General features: G+C 42.5%; 1 protein-coding gene across 5 annotated transcripts in view; it reads left to right on the top strand.

Moving 5' to 3' along the window:
• The first annotated feature begins 283 nt into the window (after positions 1–283).
• LOC128690111 (innexin inx2-like) overlaps positions 284–18,365 on the top strand; it is a 103,169-nt gene continuing 85,087 nt past the window's right edge. The window contains exons 1-2 of one of the 5 annotated variants that reach the window (XM_070090685.1): positions 284–507; positions 10,507–10,994. The gene's annotated coding sequence lies outside the window, so the exon portion shown is untranslated. Of the gene's footprint in view, positions 508–820; positions 949–1,037; positions 1,138–1,789; positions 1,831–10,506; positions 10,995–18,365 lie in introns of those variants that run through there. The other 4 variants (XM_070090686.1, XM_070090688.1, XM_070090684.1 and 1 more) reach the window with 4 other exon arrangements.

Here is an 18,365-nt window from a genome sequence, read left to right on the forward strand (position 1 = left end):
TGTCAGGCAGGGTAGTTCAGTAGGCTTGTCAGGCAGGGCAGTTCAGCAAGCTAGTCAAACAGGGTGGTTCAGCAGGCTAGTCAGGCAGGGTGATTGAGCAGGCTAGTCAAGCAGGGTGATTGAGCAGGCTAGTCAAGCAGGGTGGTTTAGCAAGGCTGGTTCAGCAGGCTGGTCAAACAGGCTTGGGAGGCAGATGGCAACGGTCGTATCTATCATTATGAGAACAACCGGAAACCGGCAGACCGAGTGATGTGCACCAGGCTAGCACTAGGATGTACAGTGTGTGCTGCATGTGAAGAGGGGTAACAGTGTGTGTGCTGGATGCATAATGCATCTACTGAGTGTACCTAAATGCTTGGTACCTGCCTGCTGACTTGTTGAAGCCTACGAGGAACTTTGGTCTTAGACTAGATTTCCTGGTTGACAGTCTGGCCTGGCAATGCGCCTGTTCATCCACCTGGAGACGTAGGCTAGAATATTCATTCGCCGGAAGACGTAGACTGGAAGGTAGGGTCAGCCACCTGGAGACGTAGGCTGGAAAATTCCTGGATTATGGGAAATTGACGCATAAATGATTGACAATTTCTTCTTTTAGTCGCGTCATTGTGAAGTTTGTGATGATGGTTTCAGCAATAAGATGATGAGGAAGGTCACAATATGAATAACGATAAAAAAAAGGCCGTTGAAATTGCGGTTAGGCTGTGGCGCCAGCGACTGCCTGCGGAAGGATCGGAGGGAGTGATGACATTTTAGTGAGTCATTTGCGGTGGCGGTGACGGAGATTGGCAGTGCTGGAGGTTGTGAGTTCAGCGGAAGCCGCCAGTGCAGTCTACAGAGTGTCCCGGGTCTGTCCTTCCTCCCAAGAGCAGTTGTCTGGTGCAACCCTCTCCTGCGTCCTTTCCTCTTCCCAGTACTGCAGACCAGTGGCATCATCAGACGCTTTTAAATGTGTATAGTAATTATTGTGCGTAATGTGTGGTGGTTTGGGTGGCAGGGATGAGGAGGTTGTCACGCCGCGCCGAGCGTGAGAACCCAGGTGCATGACGGTGACGTTCCTGCCAGTGACGTTCCCCCAGTATCGTTCCTGGTGGTGGCAGGGAGCAAAGGTGTCATTCCTAGTAGTGGCAGGGAGCAAAGGTATCTTTACAAGTGGTGGCAGGGGAAGAAAGGTGTTCTTGATGGTTGCAGAGAACGAAAGTGGGTTCTGATGGTGGCAAGGAACAAAGGTGTGTTCTTGAAGGTGGCAGGGAACAGTGTTTTTGGTGGTGGGAGGGAACAAAGGTGTGCTACTAGTGGTGGAAAGGGCCTCCTCGAAAATCCACGTTTCAAGGCTTTTCGTCTCGTCACGGACAGCAGTGATCTTCCAGAGGGGAAAAGGATGACAATTCTCAGAGAACCGACTAATTCTTCGTATGGCAGAATGATTCCTGATATAGCCGAACGAGTCTTGATATGACCAAATGAAACTTGCAGATTTTCAAACCAGGATTTCGTAGTTTAGTGACATTATATAAACAAAGAGTCATAATGACAGGAACTTCTGCCACTGCAAGCTGTTATTTGGCAAAACCGTGAATTAACGCAATGAACATACCCTTGTAACTTTAGCTCAGTCTCCCCTTCATACTGATCTCTTGTCTCGAAAATCATTGTATGAAGAGGAGTTATTGTGAATGGGACGTAACATACCCCGGACGAAACATAAAAAAAAATACGAATATACGATAAACTGAGGTCGACAGGTGTTTAGACAGCTGCATTACACATGTACCACACACTCACGTTTGAAGGGTTGTATAAGGCGGACCAGTTCAGTCCTGTGGAACCCATGTGAGTGTGTGTGCGTGTGTAAAGGAGTAGTCTAGTTAGGTATGATTCGTTATGGAATAGGACAAATACCTCCTAACGAGAGTCATGTTAAGACACACAAATGAACCTGTGGGTCATATGACAGAGACCTTCTGCTGACTTACCGATGCACCACATTTAAAATTTAGAAGAAAGCATCACTTGATGTTAGTCCACTAGCCTAGTGCCTTTGCCCTTCCATTTGTGTTGCTGTATAATATGATGTCCGTCGAAGACTGGAACATGGAACAATCCAGCGTTCTCCACACGGCCCCCAAGGAAGCAGTCTTCTTGCTGTACCGCTGTAGTGTACTACGCTGGGGAATCTTTATGGAATGACTGACAGCGAAACTCCTTTGTTGCAGGAGATGAGTAAATACTTCTAGCAGTGTCCTCATGTGTGTGTTATAATAACAAGTGTGAATTCATAACAACTGCAAAACATTCGTCACAGAACTGTCAAAACTCACGTTGTTTTGCTGTGCGTGTATACATACAGTGTACGCAAGTGAGGGATCGTGTAAACATACTATATACGCACACCTGCATAACCACCCCATCTGGATAAGACCCGGGTCGGGACAAGAACGGCCAATATATTACATACACACATGCATAGCTGAGGATGAGTCTGTGTGTATGTGAGCATGTGTACATTGCCGTGTGCGCCTGCTTGCTCCTTGCATATTGCTGTGTGCGCCTGCTTGCTCACTGTACTCACCTATTTGTGGTTGCAGGGGTCGAGTCTTAGCTCCTGGCCCCCGCCTCTTCACCTGTTGCTACTAGGTCCTCTCCCTGCTCCATGAGCTTTATCATACCTCGTCTTAAAACTATGTATGGTTCCCGCCTCCACTACGTCACTTTCTAGGCTATTCCACTGCCTGACAACTCTATGACTGAAGAAATACTTCCTAACATCCCTTTGACTCATCTGAGTCTTCAACTTCCAATTGTGACCTGTTTCTGTGTCCCCTCCCTGGAACATCCTGTCTTTGTCCACATTGTCTATTCCGCGCAGTATTTTATATGTCGTTATCATATCTCCCCTGACCCTTCTGTCCTCCAGTGTCGTCAGGCCGATTTCCCTTAACCTTTCTTCATAGGATATTCCCCTTAGCTCTGGAACTAACCTTGTCGCAAACCTTTGCACTTTCTCTAATTTCTTGACATGCTTGACCAGGTGTGGGTTCAAAACAAGTGCTGCATACTCCAGTATGGGCCTGACGTACACGTGTACAGTGTCTTGAACGATTCCTTACTAAGGTATCGGAACGCTGTTCTCAGGTTTGCCAGGCGCCCATATGCTGCAGCAGTTATCTGGTTGATGTGTGCTTCCGGAGACATGCTCGGTGTTATACTCACCCCAAGATCTTTCTCCTTGAGCGAGGTTTGCAGTCTTTGGCCACCTAGCCTATTCTCCGTCTGCGGTCTTCTGTGCCCTTCCCCTATCTTCATGACTTTGCATCTGGCGAGGTTAAATTCGAGAAGCCAGTTGCTGGACCAGGTGTCCAGCCTGTCCAGGTCTCTTTGAGGTCCTACCTGATCCTAATCTGATTTAATTCTCCTCATTAACTTCACATCGTCTGCGAACAGGGACACTTCTGAGTCTAACCCTTCCATCATGTCATTCACATATACCAAAAATAGCACTGGTCCTAGGACCGACCCCTGTGGTACCCCGCTCGTCACAGGTGCCCACTCTGATACCTCACCACGTACCATGACTCGTTGCCTCCCTGTCAGGTATTCTCTGATCCATTGCAGTGCCCTTCATGTTATGTATATTGCTATGCGTGCATGCTTGTTCCCTGTATATTGCTATGCGTGCATGCTTGTTCCCTGTATATTGCTATACGTGCATGCTTGTTCCCTGTATATTGCTATACGTGCATGCTTGTTCCCTGTATATTGCCATGCGTGCATGCTTGTTCCCTGTATATTGCCATGCGTGCATGCTTGTTCCCTGTATATTGCCATGCGTGCATGCTTGTTCCCTGTATATTGCTATACGTGCATGCTTGTTCCCTGTATATTGCTATACGTGCATGCTTGTTCCCTGTATATTGCTATACGTGCATGCTTGTTCCCTGTATATTGCTATGCGTGCATGCTTGTTCCCTGTATATTGCTATACGTGCATGCTTGTTCCCTGTATATTGCTATACGTGCATGCTTGTTCCCTGTATATTGCTATGCGTGCATGCTTGTTCCCTGTATATTGCTATACGTGCATGCTTGTTCCCTGTATATTGCTATGCGTGCATGCTTGTTCCCTGTATATTGCTATGCGTGCATGCTTGTTCCCTGTATATTGCTATACGTGCATGCTTGTTCCCTGTATATTGCTATGCGTGCATGCTTGTTCCCTGTATATTGCTATACGTGCATGCTTGTTCCCTGTATATTGCTATACGTGCATGCTTGTTCCCTGTATATTGCCATGCGTGCATGCTTGTTCCCTGTATATTGCCATGCGTGCATGCTTGTTCCCTGTATATTGCCATGCGTGCATGCTTGTTCCCTGTATATTGCTATACGTGCATGCTTGTTCCCTGTATATTGCTATACGTGCATGCTTGTTCCCTGTATATTGCTATACGTGCATGCTTGTTCCCTGTATATTGCTATGCGTGCATGCTTGTTCCCTGTATATTGCTATACGTGCATGCTTGTTCCCTGTATATTGCTATACGTGCATGCTTGTTCCCTGTATATTGCTATACGTGCATGCTTGTTCCCTGTATATTGCCATGCGTGCATGCTTGTTCCCTGTATATTGCCATGCGTGCATGCTTGTTCCCTGTATATTGCCATGCGTGCATGCTTGTTCCCTGTATATTGCTATACGTGCATGCTTGTTCCCTGTATATTGCTATACGTGCATGCTTGTTCCCTGTATATTGCTATACGTGCATGCTTGTTCCCTGTATATTGCTATGCGTGCATGCTTGTTCCCTGTATATTGCTATACGTGCATGCTTGTTCCCTGTATATTGCTATACGTGCATGCTTGTTCCCTGTATATTGCTATACGTGCATGCTTGTTCCCTGTATATTGCTATGCGTGCATGCTTGTTCCCTGTATATTGCCATGCGTGCATGCTTGTTCCCTGTATATTGCCATGCGTGCATGCTTGTTCCCTGTATATTGCTATGCGTGCATGCTTGTTCCCTGTATATTGCCATGCGTGCATGCTTGTTCCCTGTATATTGCTATGCGTGCATGCTTGTTCCCTGTATATTGCTATGCGTGCATGCTTGTTCCCTGTATATTGCTATACGTGCATGCTTGTTCCCTGTATATTGCTATACGTGCATGCTTGTTCCCTGTATATTGCCATGCGTGCATGCTTGTTCCCTGTATATTGCCATGCGTGCATGCTTGTTCCCTGTATATTGCCATGCGTGCATGCTTGTTCCCTGTATATTGCTATACGTGCATGCTTGTTCCCTGTATATTGCTATGCGTGCATGCTTGTTCCCTGTATATTGCCATGCGTGCATGCTTGTTCCCTGTATATTGCTATACGTGCATGCTTGTTCCCTGTATATTGCTATACGTGCATGCTTGTTCCCTGTATATTGCTATGCGTGTATGCTTGTTCCCTGTATATTGCTATGCGTGTATGCTTGTTCCCTGTATATTGCCATGCGTGCATGCTTGTTCCCTGTATATTGCTATACGTGCATGCTTGTTCCCTGTATATTGCTATGCGTGCATGCTTGTTCCCTGTATATTGCTATGCGTGCATGCTTGTTCCCTGTATATTGCTATGCGTGCATGCTTGTTCCCTGTATATTGCCATGCGTGCATGCTTGTTCCCTGTATATTGCTATACGTGCATGCTTGTTCCCTGTATATTGCTATGCGTGCATGCTTGTTCCCTGTATATTGATATGCGTGCATGCTTGTTCCCTGGATATTGCCATGCGTGCATGCTTGTTCCCTGTATATTGCTATACGTGCATGCTTGTTCCCTGTATATTGCTATACGTGCATGCTTGTTCCCTGTATATTGCCATGCGTGCATGCTTGTTCCCTGTATATTGCTATGCGTGCATGCTTGTTCCCTGTATATTGCCATGCGTGCATGCTTGTTCCCTGTATATTGCTATACGTGCATGCTTGTTCCCTGTATATTGCTATGCGTGCATGCTTGTTCCCTGTATATTGCTATGCGTGCATGCTTGTTCCCTGTATATTGCTATACGTGCATGCTTGTTCCCTGTATATTGCTATGCGTGTATGCTTGTTCCCTGTATATTGCTATGCGTGTATGCTTGTTCCCTGCATATTGCTGTGTGCTCACTGCTGTCTCTCGTGTTAACATGTCTTCTTTCCACTAAGATTAGCGTAAATATTCACACCATACACTACCCTATAGTTTATTTATGTCTCTCCTCTACTAATTACTGTAACTAAATTTCCTGCCGCCCACACCTCCGGCGTCAATTAAGAATGTCTTAATCCCATCTATTACTTTTCTTAACGGTAGAAATTACGGTACACCTGGAGATTATCTCTTCCAGAAAAAGCTGTTGTAATTATGCATATTTCTGACACATAAATCTCTATTTTGCACTCAAAAAAAAAAAAAAAAACCTAGCCGAGCAAGCTTACCGTATAAAAATGTTACTTTAATACCGTCTTTTTTAACCTAAGACTCTTTCAGAATATTTGCTTCACATTAGAGTGGAATGTTTAGACGATTCCAGGTTACCAAAACTATGTGTAAGTGCAGTCAGGGCCGGATTAAGCCATGGGCTTTAGGGGCTACAGCCCAGGGTCCTCCGCCAGTTGGAGGGTCTCCAGGGGCTTCAGCCCAGGGTCCTCCGCCAGTTGGAGGGTCTCCAGTGGCTTCAGCCCAGGGTCCTCCGCCAGTTGGAGGGTCTCCAGTGGCTACAGCCCAGGGTCCTCCGCCAGTTGGAGGGTCTCCAGTGGCTTCAGCCCAGGGTCCTCCGCCAGTTGGAGGGTCTCCAGGGGCTTCAGCCCAGGGTCCTCACAGTACCTGTAGCCCAGGGTCCTCACAGTATCTGTAGCTCAGGGTCCTCACAGTACCTATAGCCTAGCGTCCTCACAGTACCTGAAGCCCAGGGTCCTCACAGTACCTGTAGCCCAGGGTCCTCACAGTATCTGTAGCTCAGGGTCCTCACAGTACCTATAGCCTAGCGTCCTCACAGTACCTGAAGCCCAGGGTGCTCACAGTACATGTAGCCCAGGGTCCTCACAGTACCTGTAGCCCAGGGTCCTCGCAACATCTGTAGCCCAGGGTCCTCACAGTACCTGTAGCCCAGGGTCCTCACAGTACCTGTAGCCCAGGGTCCTCACAGCATCTGTAGCCCAGGGTGCTCACAGTACCTGTAGCCCAGGGTCCTCACAGTACCTGTAGCCCAGGGTGCTCACAGTACCTGTAGCCCAGGGCCCTCACAGTACCTGTAGCCCAGGGTCTTCACAGTACCTGTAGCCCAGGGTCCTCACAGTACCTGTAGCCCAGGGTCCTCACAGTACCTGTAGCCGAGGGTCCTCACAGTACCTGTAGCCCAGGGTCATCAGTACCTGTAGCCCAGGGTCCTCAGTACCTGTAGCCCAGGGTCCTCACAGTACCTGTAGCCCAGGGTCCTCACAGTACCTGTAGCCCAGGGTCCTCACAGTACCTGTAGCCCAGGGTCCTCACAGTACCTGTAGCCCAGGGTCCTCACAGTACCTGTAGCCCAGGGTCCTCACAGTATCTGTAGCCCAGGGTCCTCACAGTACCTGTAGCCTAGCGTCCTCACAGTACCTGAAGTCCAGGGTCCTCACAGTACCTGTAGCCCAGGGTCCTCACAGCATCTGTAGCCCAGGGTGCTCACAGTACATGTAGCCCAGGGTCCTCACAGTACCTGTAGCCCAGGGTCCTCACAGCATCTGTAGCCCAGGGTCCTCACAGTACCTGTAGCCCAGGGTCCTCACAGTACCTGTAGCCCAGGGTCCTCACAGCATCTGTAGCCCAGGGTGCTCACAGTACCTGTAGCCCAGGGTCCTCACAGTACCTGTAGCCCAGGGTGCTCACAGTACCTGTAGCCCAGGGCCCTCACAGTACCTGTAGCCCAGGGTCTTCACAGTACATGTAGCCCAGGGTCCTCACAGTACCTGTAGTCCAGGGTCCTCACAGTACCTGTAGCCCAGGGTTCTCACAGTACATGTAGCCCAGGGTTCTCACAGTACCTGTAGCCCAGGGTCCTCACAGTACCTGTAGACCAGGGTTCTCACAGTACCTGTAGCCCATGGTCCTCACAGTGCCTGTAGCCCAGGGTCCTCACAGTACCTGTAGCCCAGGAGCCTAATAGTACCTGTAGCCCAGGAGCGTAACAGTACCTGTAGCCCAGGGAACTCACAGTACCTGTAGCCCAGGGTCCTCACAGTACCTGTAGCCCAGGGTCCTCACAGTACATGTAGCCCAGGGTTCTCACAGTATATGTAGCCCAGGGTTCTCAGTACCTGTAGCCCAGGGTTCTCACAGTACCTGTAGCCCAGGGTCCTCACAGTACCTGTAGCCCAGGAGCCTAACAGTACCTGTATCCCAGGGATCTCACAGTACCTGTAGCCCAGGGTCCTCACAGTACCTGTAATCCAGAGTCCTCACAATACCTGTAGCCCAGGAGCCTTACAATACATATAGCCCAGGAGCCTCACAGTACCTGTAGCCCAGGGACCTCAGTACCTGTAGCCCAGGAGCCTCACAGTACCTGTAGCCCAGGAGCCTCACTACCTGTAGCCCAGGAGCCTCACAATACATATAGCCCAGGAGCCTCACAGTACCTGTAGCCCAGGGACCTCAGTACCTGTAGCCCAGGAGCCTCACAGTACCTGTAGCCCAGGAACCCAGGGCAACATGGGTTTAGAACAGGTCGCTCCTGTCTGTCTCAACTATTGGACCACTACGACAAGGTCCTAAATGCACTAGAAGACAAAAAGAATGCAGATGTAATATATACAGACTTTGCAAAAGCCTTCGACAAGTGTGACCATGGCGTAATAGCGCACAAAATGCGTGCTAAAGGAATAACAGGAAAAGTCGGTCGATGGATCTATAATTTCCTCACTAACAGAACACAGAGAGTAGTCGTCAACAGAGTAAAGTCCGAGGCAGCTACGGTGAAAAGCTCTGTTCCACAAGGCACAGTACTCGCTCCCATCTTGTTCCTCATCCTTATATCCGACATAGACAAGGATGTCAGCCACAGCACCGTGTCTTCCTTTGCAGATGACACCCGAATCTGCATGACAGTGTCTTCCATTGCAGACACTGCAAAGCTCCAGGCAGACATCAACCAAATCTTTCAGTGGGCTGCAGAAAACAATATGAAGTTCAACGATGAGAAATTTCAATTACTCAGATATGGTAAACATGAGGAAATTAAATCTTCATCAGAGTACAAAACAAATTCTGGCCACAAAATAGAGCGAAACACCAACGTCAAAGACCTGGGAGTGATCATGTCGGAGGATCTCACCTTCAAGGACCATAACATTGTATCAATCGCATCTGCTAGAAAAATGACAGGATGGATAATGAGAACCTTCAAAACTAGGGAGGCCAAGCCCATGATGACACTCTTCAGGTCACTTGTTCTATCTAGGCTGGAATATTGCTGCACACTAACAGCACCTTTCAAGGCAGGTGAAATTGCCGACCTAGAAAATGTACAGAGAACTTTCACGGCGCGCATAACGGAGATAAAACACCTCAATTATTGGGAGCGCTTGAGGTTCCTAAACCTGTATTCCCTGGAACGCAGGAGGGAGAGATACATGATTATATACACCTGGAAAATCCTAGAGGGACTAGTACCGAACTTGCACACGAAAATCACCCACTACGAAAGCAAAAGACTTGGCAGACGATGCACCATCCCCCCAATGAAAAGCAGGGGTGTCACTAGCACGTTAAGAGACCATACAATAAGTGTCAGGGGCCCGAGACTGTTCAACTGCCTCCCAGCACACATAAGGGGGATTACCAACAGACCCCTGGCAGTCTTCAAGCTGGCACTGGACAAGCACCTAAAGTCAGTTCCGGATCAGCCGGGCTGTGGCTCGTATGTTGGTTTGCGTGCAGCCAGCAGCAACAGCCTGGTTGATCAGGCTCTGATCCACCAGGAGGCCTGGTCTCAGACCGGGCCGCGGGGGCGTTGACCCCCGGAACTCTCTCCAGGTAAACTCCAGGTACCTGTAGCCCAGGAGCCTCGCGGTACCTGTAGCCCAGGAGCCTCACAGTACCTGTAGCCCAGGAACCTCACAGTACCTGTAGCCCAGGAGCCTCGCGGTACCTGTAGCCCAGGACCCTCACAGTACCTGTAGCCCAGGAACCTCACAGTACCTGTAGCCCAGGAGTCTCGCGGTACCTGTAGCCCAGGGGCCTACAAAATCTTAATCCGGCTCTGCGTACAATACTTCAGATTTTGTTAAAATTTAGTATTGTACTGCATCAAACTTTGGGAAAATACTGTATAAGAGAACTTTTAATATATATATATATATATATATATATATATATATATATATATATATATATATATATATATATATATATATATATATATATATATATATATATATATATATATATATATATATATATATTAAATTTCATGGTAATTAATATATTTTTTTCATAGAAGGTGGCAGTACTAGTAAACAAAACACGGTTTGAGAATGGTAGCAAATATTAACAAGTGTCCCATATTATGCCTAGTTCAAAATAAAGACTAATAATCTGGAGAAAACAGAGAAAGCCCGTGTACATACAGAAAAAAAAAGAACTTATGACTATAAGTGCAATGATAAAGTAGAAGAAATATCTCTCGAATGTCAAAAACAAAATATTAATAGCCAAGCGGACCTGACCAAATTATAAATAATACATAAGGCCATTTACGGAGCCTAGCTTGAGACATGCGACACACATTGCTGATGTGGTATGGACATATATCAGGATTCTCTGAAAATCCCGCTACAGAACCATTATTGCTTATGTGGATACAAGAGAAACGATACACTGAGAAACGAAGTTCATCACTACAGTAAGACTTCGTCGAAGGTGGACTGCAACTATCATCTGGCTGGTGGTGATGCTAACCTAGTGTAACACCTCTACTCATCTCTGGTGAGTATATTTCTACACATTTTGGTTGATTATTGTGTGTTGGAGGCTGTAACACTTACGTGTGTGTACAAGTGTGCAGAACAAGACTTTAAAGTATGGCTTTTTTAAATCTTAAACTGAAGATGAAATAAACCGTGGTGTACTTATATCGGTGAAGATATGCTGAGAGCAAGGGAGGATTTACTCTTCAGGGCCCCTAATCCTGGAGGGGCCCCAGAAGCGACTTTAGTCCACATTGCTTAACAATTTTGGGTCTACTGTATAAGAAGGGGTTGCGAAGGGCCCCCCCATAACAGTTCAAGATTCAGGGCCCCAAAAATGTAGGTCCGCCACTGACTGAGAGTTCACATTAAATCCTATTTTAGGGATTAAAGTATTCTTGATTGGTTGTGAACAGATGACATGTACTCTTAATGACCCCTTTAAGTAGTTGACGAGCTTCAGGCTCAATTAACCAACTATTATTAACTTGAAAATGCTCATTGGGATGGTTTTTCAGTCAATGTGTAAAAGTGTCATATACAAATTCTGTGCTATACTTTACGTTGTAAAAAAAAAAAGTGAATCCAGATATCCGACTCGTCTCTCAAAAAAAGTAAACATACGGAATCTATATATCTGACTTGGCTCTCAAAAAACATAAACACACTGAATTCGGATATCTGACTCTGCACTCAAGAACGTAAACAGTAAAATAATAAATCCCAGCCTCTTGTCCTCATCACACTCTCCCTGGGATGCTCATCCTCATTATACTTTATCCGCCGGTATCGTCATTCGCTTATAATTTAGGAAACCTGTCTGCGGGGCAACAATAACCGGAACCATTAACAGATGTAATATGCATAGTGTATGTTTTGACCGACTTGCTATTTACACTCCGTATACAGATTTATAATTACGTAAATTTTTACGATGTTGAGCACATCTGCTTCCTATATCAATACCCTCTCCAAAAGCTGGTGCAATGCCACCAATTAAGAAATAAAGTTTCCAATGGAGCGTAAAATGAGAGACTAATTGCATCATTCACGTTAGAACAAATTGATACAGGTGTTATGCTCGCTTGTGTAATTATTTCTCAGCACCTGTTGGCTCAGTCTCCTTTAAAATTCTCATACCTCGACCCACGAGGTAATTTCTCCTCCTATTCCATATGCCGCTACGTTGTTAATATCTCTTATGTGCAATTTATCAAAGGTCTTACTGAAGTCGAAATATACAATATCGTGTTTTTTTTTTTATCTTCATCTACCGCCTCAGACACCTTAATGAAAAATGTCAGTAAATTCCTAAGACTGAGATAAGTAAAAAAAAAAAAAAAGAAAGGAGTAAGGGAAGCCAAAAGAGAATATGAAATTAAAGTTGCGAGGGAATCAAAGACCAATCCTATGGGTTTCTTTCGAATATATAGGAATAGGATTAGGGAAAAAATTGGCCCACTTAAATGTAACTCATGTCAACATATTGTTAGTGACAAAGAAATGTGTACTATTTTCAACATTTATTTCCTCTCTGCCTTTGCACAAGAGGATACAAGCGAAATCCCAGAAATCAATAATTATACTGGTCAGGACGAAAGTAAATTGTGCAATATCACTAGTGACATGGTCGTCAGACAACTGTCATAATGTGTTGGAGATAATCTTACCCTCCATGTGGCCTGCTCTTCCCTTAATAAAGGGAGGTGAGCAATCATGTTGCCTGTGTTGCATTCACAGTGATGTATGTTATTATTATTATAATCAAGGGGGAAGCGCAAAACCCGCAAGATTATACAGCGCCTGTGGGGATGCTAGAAGATATGCAGGTTTAATTCAGGGAACTGGAGCACAGATCCAGTTCCCTAGATCAAGAGCCCCTCATCAGCATCAAGGAACTTTCCTTGGGGAGAGCTCAATTATATATGTCAATGCTGGTTAGTTAGTTAATTTAGGTTTAAACTCAACTAACTATATTCCAATCTAGGATAGTTAGATTTGTCAGGAAACAACAAATGTTTACTGACGCGGGTCTTAGTCATATGATGACCTACAGCTGGAGTTTTTGGTCATCTGACCGGGGCCTTCCACTGGCTTACCGGTCCACTCCTTTAAAAATTATGGCTACGATTATAACCATTTATCAATAACTAATCAAAGATAGTGTAATACCCTGTAAAATAAGCACTAAGTGTATACAAAACGAGACATAAACCCATCTAAGTGCACATGCGCGGCTGCTCTCAGTGCACACACATCAAAAGAGAAATATTCTCCAGAATAATGTATTGCGATTATAACATGGCGTACGTGGTTTTATAACTCCCAGTAGCATACTGATATTGTGTTTGTGAGTCAATAATAGGCTACACAGTGCTGCTGGGCGGAAATAACGACCATAACAGCACATTAGTGTATCACTTTATGATGAGGGACTTGTTACAAGGCTTATGTTAATATTGTACTCGTGTTTCTGGGGAATATAAAATGGAAAAACAAATAAACCTGTGAAATTTTAAGCTTCCCATATAAGGTGCGATCTATAGTGGTTCCCTGTGGTTATTATTATTATTAAACACTAAATGAAATTTAAGGTTTTTCCTGAAGTACGTTTATTGTCTTCTCTGATGATGAGGGTTATATATATATATATATATATATATATATATATATATATATATATATATATATATATATATATATATATTGATAAAGAATTCCCCCCAAAATGCTGATGGATGTGTCAATAAGATTCCTTGTAAAATAGCATTAGAACTGGACAAGATTCCAATGCTCTATTTATTCATGTAAGAGATTTTAACCATCCAATTGATTTTCAAAAAGTTGAGAAAGTAGTATCAAGCAAGTCCATGGTCGACAGGAATATAATTGAATCTTGTTTCATAAAAAGCAGTTTTGAAAATAATATGAATATTTCCTTTGGTTTATATAAATTAGATCCATGTATAATTAATAGAATTTGGGAAGAATTTAATAATACACTGGACAAATAATCTTTAAAATTTCTTATTTCTTGGGTAGAATAGTTTGTGGGGTGAGTTGTGCCAAGGACCTGTCCAGTTGGGCCGGCGCGCGTCAGGTGTTTAACCGTTGTGGGATCTGATAGTGAGGTGCCGGCCAGACCCCTTATATAGCTTCCTTGGATGCTTTACTTTCATAGTTCCTTGATAATGTGAGTAGTCACGAAAGCGCTTGGAATTTCTCTATTCTTTCAGAGTGGTTGTTTTGCATATTCTGAAATCACCTGTTTACTGTGATCTTATTGCATATATATATATATATATATATATATATATATATATATATATATATATATATATATATATATATATATATATATATATATATATATATATATGTAAAACAACCACTCTGAAAGAATAGAGAAATTCCAAGCGCTTTCGTGACTACTCACATTATCAAGGAACTATGAAAGTAAAGCATCCAAGGAAGCTATATAAGGGGTCTGGTCGGCACCTCACTATCAGATCCCACAATGGTTAAACACCTGACGCGCGCCGGCCCAACTGGACAGGTCCTTGGCACAACTCACCCCACAAACTATTCTACCCAAGAAATAAGAAATTTTAAAGATTATTTGTCCAGTGTATTATTAAATTCTTCCAAATACAAATTTTGCATCAACAATGCAAAGTTTAATAAGTTTAATGATAGTAGGAACTGGCAATGGTAAATCATAGTTAACGAGTTCTTCAGATAAGAAACTTAATAAATCATCAACAGGAACTTTCGTAAACAAGGAAGTAACATCAAAACTAACCATGTTAAAATCATTTAGGTCAGTCAAGGAGCTTAATTTATCAACCAAGTCTATGTTGTATGTTTGTCTAAAATTTCATCTGATAAGTTAATTACAAAATTGTTATTAGCATGCTTTGTCCAATCACTATTTTCAATTAAAATGTCTAATTTTCTTTGTAGTTTGCTCTTGAGTTCATTACAAGTTAATTGAAAATAGTGATTGGACAAAGCATGCTAATAACAATTTTGTAATTAACTTATCAGATGAAATTTTAGACAAACATACAACTGCTGCTCTAGGTTTTGGCCTAAGTTTTGCAACTTCAAAAAAACTTAATAATGTTGAAATTGCAAAAGCCTTTTGTAACTTTGAAAAATTTTCTGATTTATCCTCTGATGAAATTAATATTAGTAAAGGAATGGTATATAGCTCTATGTTAAAACCAAACATTCCCAATTGCCCTCAAAGATTCTTTAAGTCTTATGATACACTTAATAACAATAAAAATTTGCGCCTTACTAAAGCAGACAAAATAAATGCAATAGTAATTATGAAAGAAAATGATTACCAAGAAAAAATGAATAATCTCTTAGATGATACTGAAACCTATTCTAAACTTAGGAAAAATCCCCTAGAAACCGTTAACAGCAATTTCAATAAAACAATAAAACTTCTACTGAAAGGCAAAGATGAATTAGTCAAACAATTTACTTCCACTAATCCATCTTTGCCTTACATGTATGGACTAATAAAAACACACAAACCAGGGAATCCAGTCAGACCAATTATTAGCTCCATAGGGTCAGTTTCATATAAATTATCCAAATGGCTTGTTGATATTTTGAGCCCTATTGTTGGCAAAATTTCTAACTTTAATGTTAAAAACAACATAGACTTGGTTGATAAATTAAGCTCCTTGACTGACCTAAATGATTTTAACATGGTTAGTTTTGATGTTACTTCCTTGTTTACGAAAGTTCCTGTTGATGATTTATTAAGTTTCTTATCTGAAGAACTCGTTAACTATGATTTACCATTGCCAGTTCCTACTATCATTAAACTTATTAAACTTTGCATTGTTGATGCAAAATTTGTATTTAATGATAAATTTTACACTCAGAAGTTTGGTATGGCAATGGGAAATCCTCTTTCACCTGTTCTTAGTAACCTATACATGGAATTTTTTGAAACAAGGTTACTTAACACAATCCTCCCTAATAGAGCTAAATGGTTCAGATATGTTGATGATATTTTGTGTCTTATGCCCAAAAATGTAGATATACACCATTTCCTTGGAAAATTAAATAGCTTAGCCCATTCAATAAACTTTACTGTTGAGTTTGAAGAAAATAACTCATTGCCTTTTCTAGATGTTTTAATTATTAAGGGTAATAATGAATTCAAATTTAAAATTTACAGAAAACCTACTAATAACTGTTCCTATGTCCACTATTATTCCTCGCATCAAGATAGAGTCAAACTGTCTGTTTTCTCATCAATGTTTCTGAGAGCTTTACGAATTTGTAGTCCTGAGTTCATAGATGAGGAAATATCCAAAATTTATGAAATAGGTAATGATTTAAAATACCCAAGAAATGTAATTGATAAATCTTTTAAAGTTGCCAGAAATACTTTTTACAATCCAAAAAGGGACAACCAGCCTTATTCAAATAAAAATATGTTGGTTCTCCCTTACCATGAAAACTTGGTTGATATGCCTTCTCTTCTTAAGACTTTTAATATTAAAGTTGTATTCAAAAATCTCGATACAGTAAAAAAACTTTTGATAAAGAATTCCCCCCAAAATGCTGATGGATGTGTCTATAAGATTCCTTGTAAAATTTGCGATAAAGTTTATTACGGTCAAACTGGTAAAAATCTCGAACTAAGATTAAAACAACATAAATATAGCATTAGAACTGGACAAGATTCCAATGCTCTATTTATTCATGTAAGAGATTTTAACCATCCAATTGATTTTCAAAAAGTTGAGAAAGTAGTATCAAGCAAGTCCATGGTCGACAGGAATATAATTGAATCTTGTTTCATAAAAAGCAGTTTTGACAATAATATGAATATTTCCTTTGGTTTATATAAATTAGATCCATTTATAATTAATAGAATTTGGGAAGAATTTAATAATACACTGGACAAATAATCTTTAAAATTTCTTATTTCTTGGGTAGAATAGTTTGTGGGGTGAGTTGTGCCAAGGACCTTTCCAAGTTGGCTCGCCGCGCGTCACGTGTTTAAACCGTTGTGGGATCTGATAGTGAGGTGCCGACCAGACCCCTTATATAGCTTCCTTGGATGCTTTACTTTCATAGTTCCTTGATAATGTGAGTAGTCACGAAAGCGCTTGGAATTTCTCTATTCTTTCAGAGTGGTTGTTTTGCATATTCTGAAATCACCTGTTTACTGTGATCTTATTGCATATATATATATATATATAATTCTAACAATAATTTTTAAAGGGTAGACTGGTAAGCCAGTGGAAGGCCTCAGATGATCAAAAGATCCAGCTGTGGGTCATTATATGACTAAGACCCACGTCAGGAAACACTTGTCCTGTTTCCTGACGAACCTAACCTAACTTAACCTTAATGTTAAATTAGGTTTTGTTTGGTAAAGGTCATTTCGACATATCTAATGATGCTGATAAACAAATTTAAATATTTAAAAAATTCTTAAATACAGAGATGTCTTGGGACACATCTTTACCAGGAACCAGACACAACATTCCTCTAGTTCTTCCTCTTGTCTCTCACCCTCTCATCATCGTTCTTTCATTATTCTTTTTTTTTCCTCCCCCCCTTCTCTTTACTCGCCTTCCCTTCCCATTCTCTTTTCGCCTCTTCAAGAGTGTAAACTGGTTTTCAGGTGAACCAGTTTTTCTGATGGTATGGACCAGGTGCCGAGCACAGGAGAGGTCTTCACCGTGAACAATCTGTCCAGGAGATAGTGTGTTACTTACCACCTGTCAAAGGTGAGAGAGAGAGAGAGAGAGAGAGAGAGAGAGAGAGAGAGAGAGAGAGAGAGAGAGAGAGAGAGAGAGAGAGAGAGAGAGAGAGAGAGAGAGAGAGACTGCTCATTTATAGGTACATGTTAGGCTAGGTAAGATTCGTCAGGAAACAGGACAAGCGTTTCCTGTCATGGGTCTTAATCATTTGATGATCAGCCACTGGAGCTTTTGGTCATCTGAACGAGACCTTCAACTGGCTGACCGGTCCACCCCTTCTCAAAATTCAGGTTATAATTATACTCATAAGAGTATTTAATGAATAATTAGTAGAGTTACGCTCGTGGTGTCCAGTCTTCGATATTTTTTATACATAATTTTTAAAAATTTCCAAGGGTTGTCCTACTTACAGCTTTCTATTAAATTATTCTAATGGTCAGTCGCTAAGAAAAATATTTTAGCACCCCTTGCATTCCATTTTTTTTTCTCAGTTTACAACTGTGACTTCTTGGTAGTCCTGTTGAAGGTATTATTAAGACGATTATATATATAACCCGCATGTAGGAGACTCAAACTTATGACGAAATTTCGGGCTGTCTTGGACCATTAACTGGTCATTAAACGTGATAAGTTAATGGTTCAAGTAT

The sequence above is a fragment of the Cherax quadricarinatus genome, chromosome 32, assembly GCF_038502225.1.
Source record: "Cherax quadricarinatus isolate ZL_2023a chromosome 32, ASM3850222v1, whole genome shotgun sequence".
In the NCBI taxonomy this organism is placed as follows: domain Eukaryota; kingdom Metazoa; phylum Arthropoda; class Malacostraca; order Decapoda; family Parastacidae; genus Cherax; species Cherax quadricarinatus.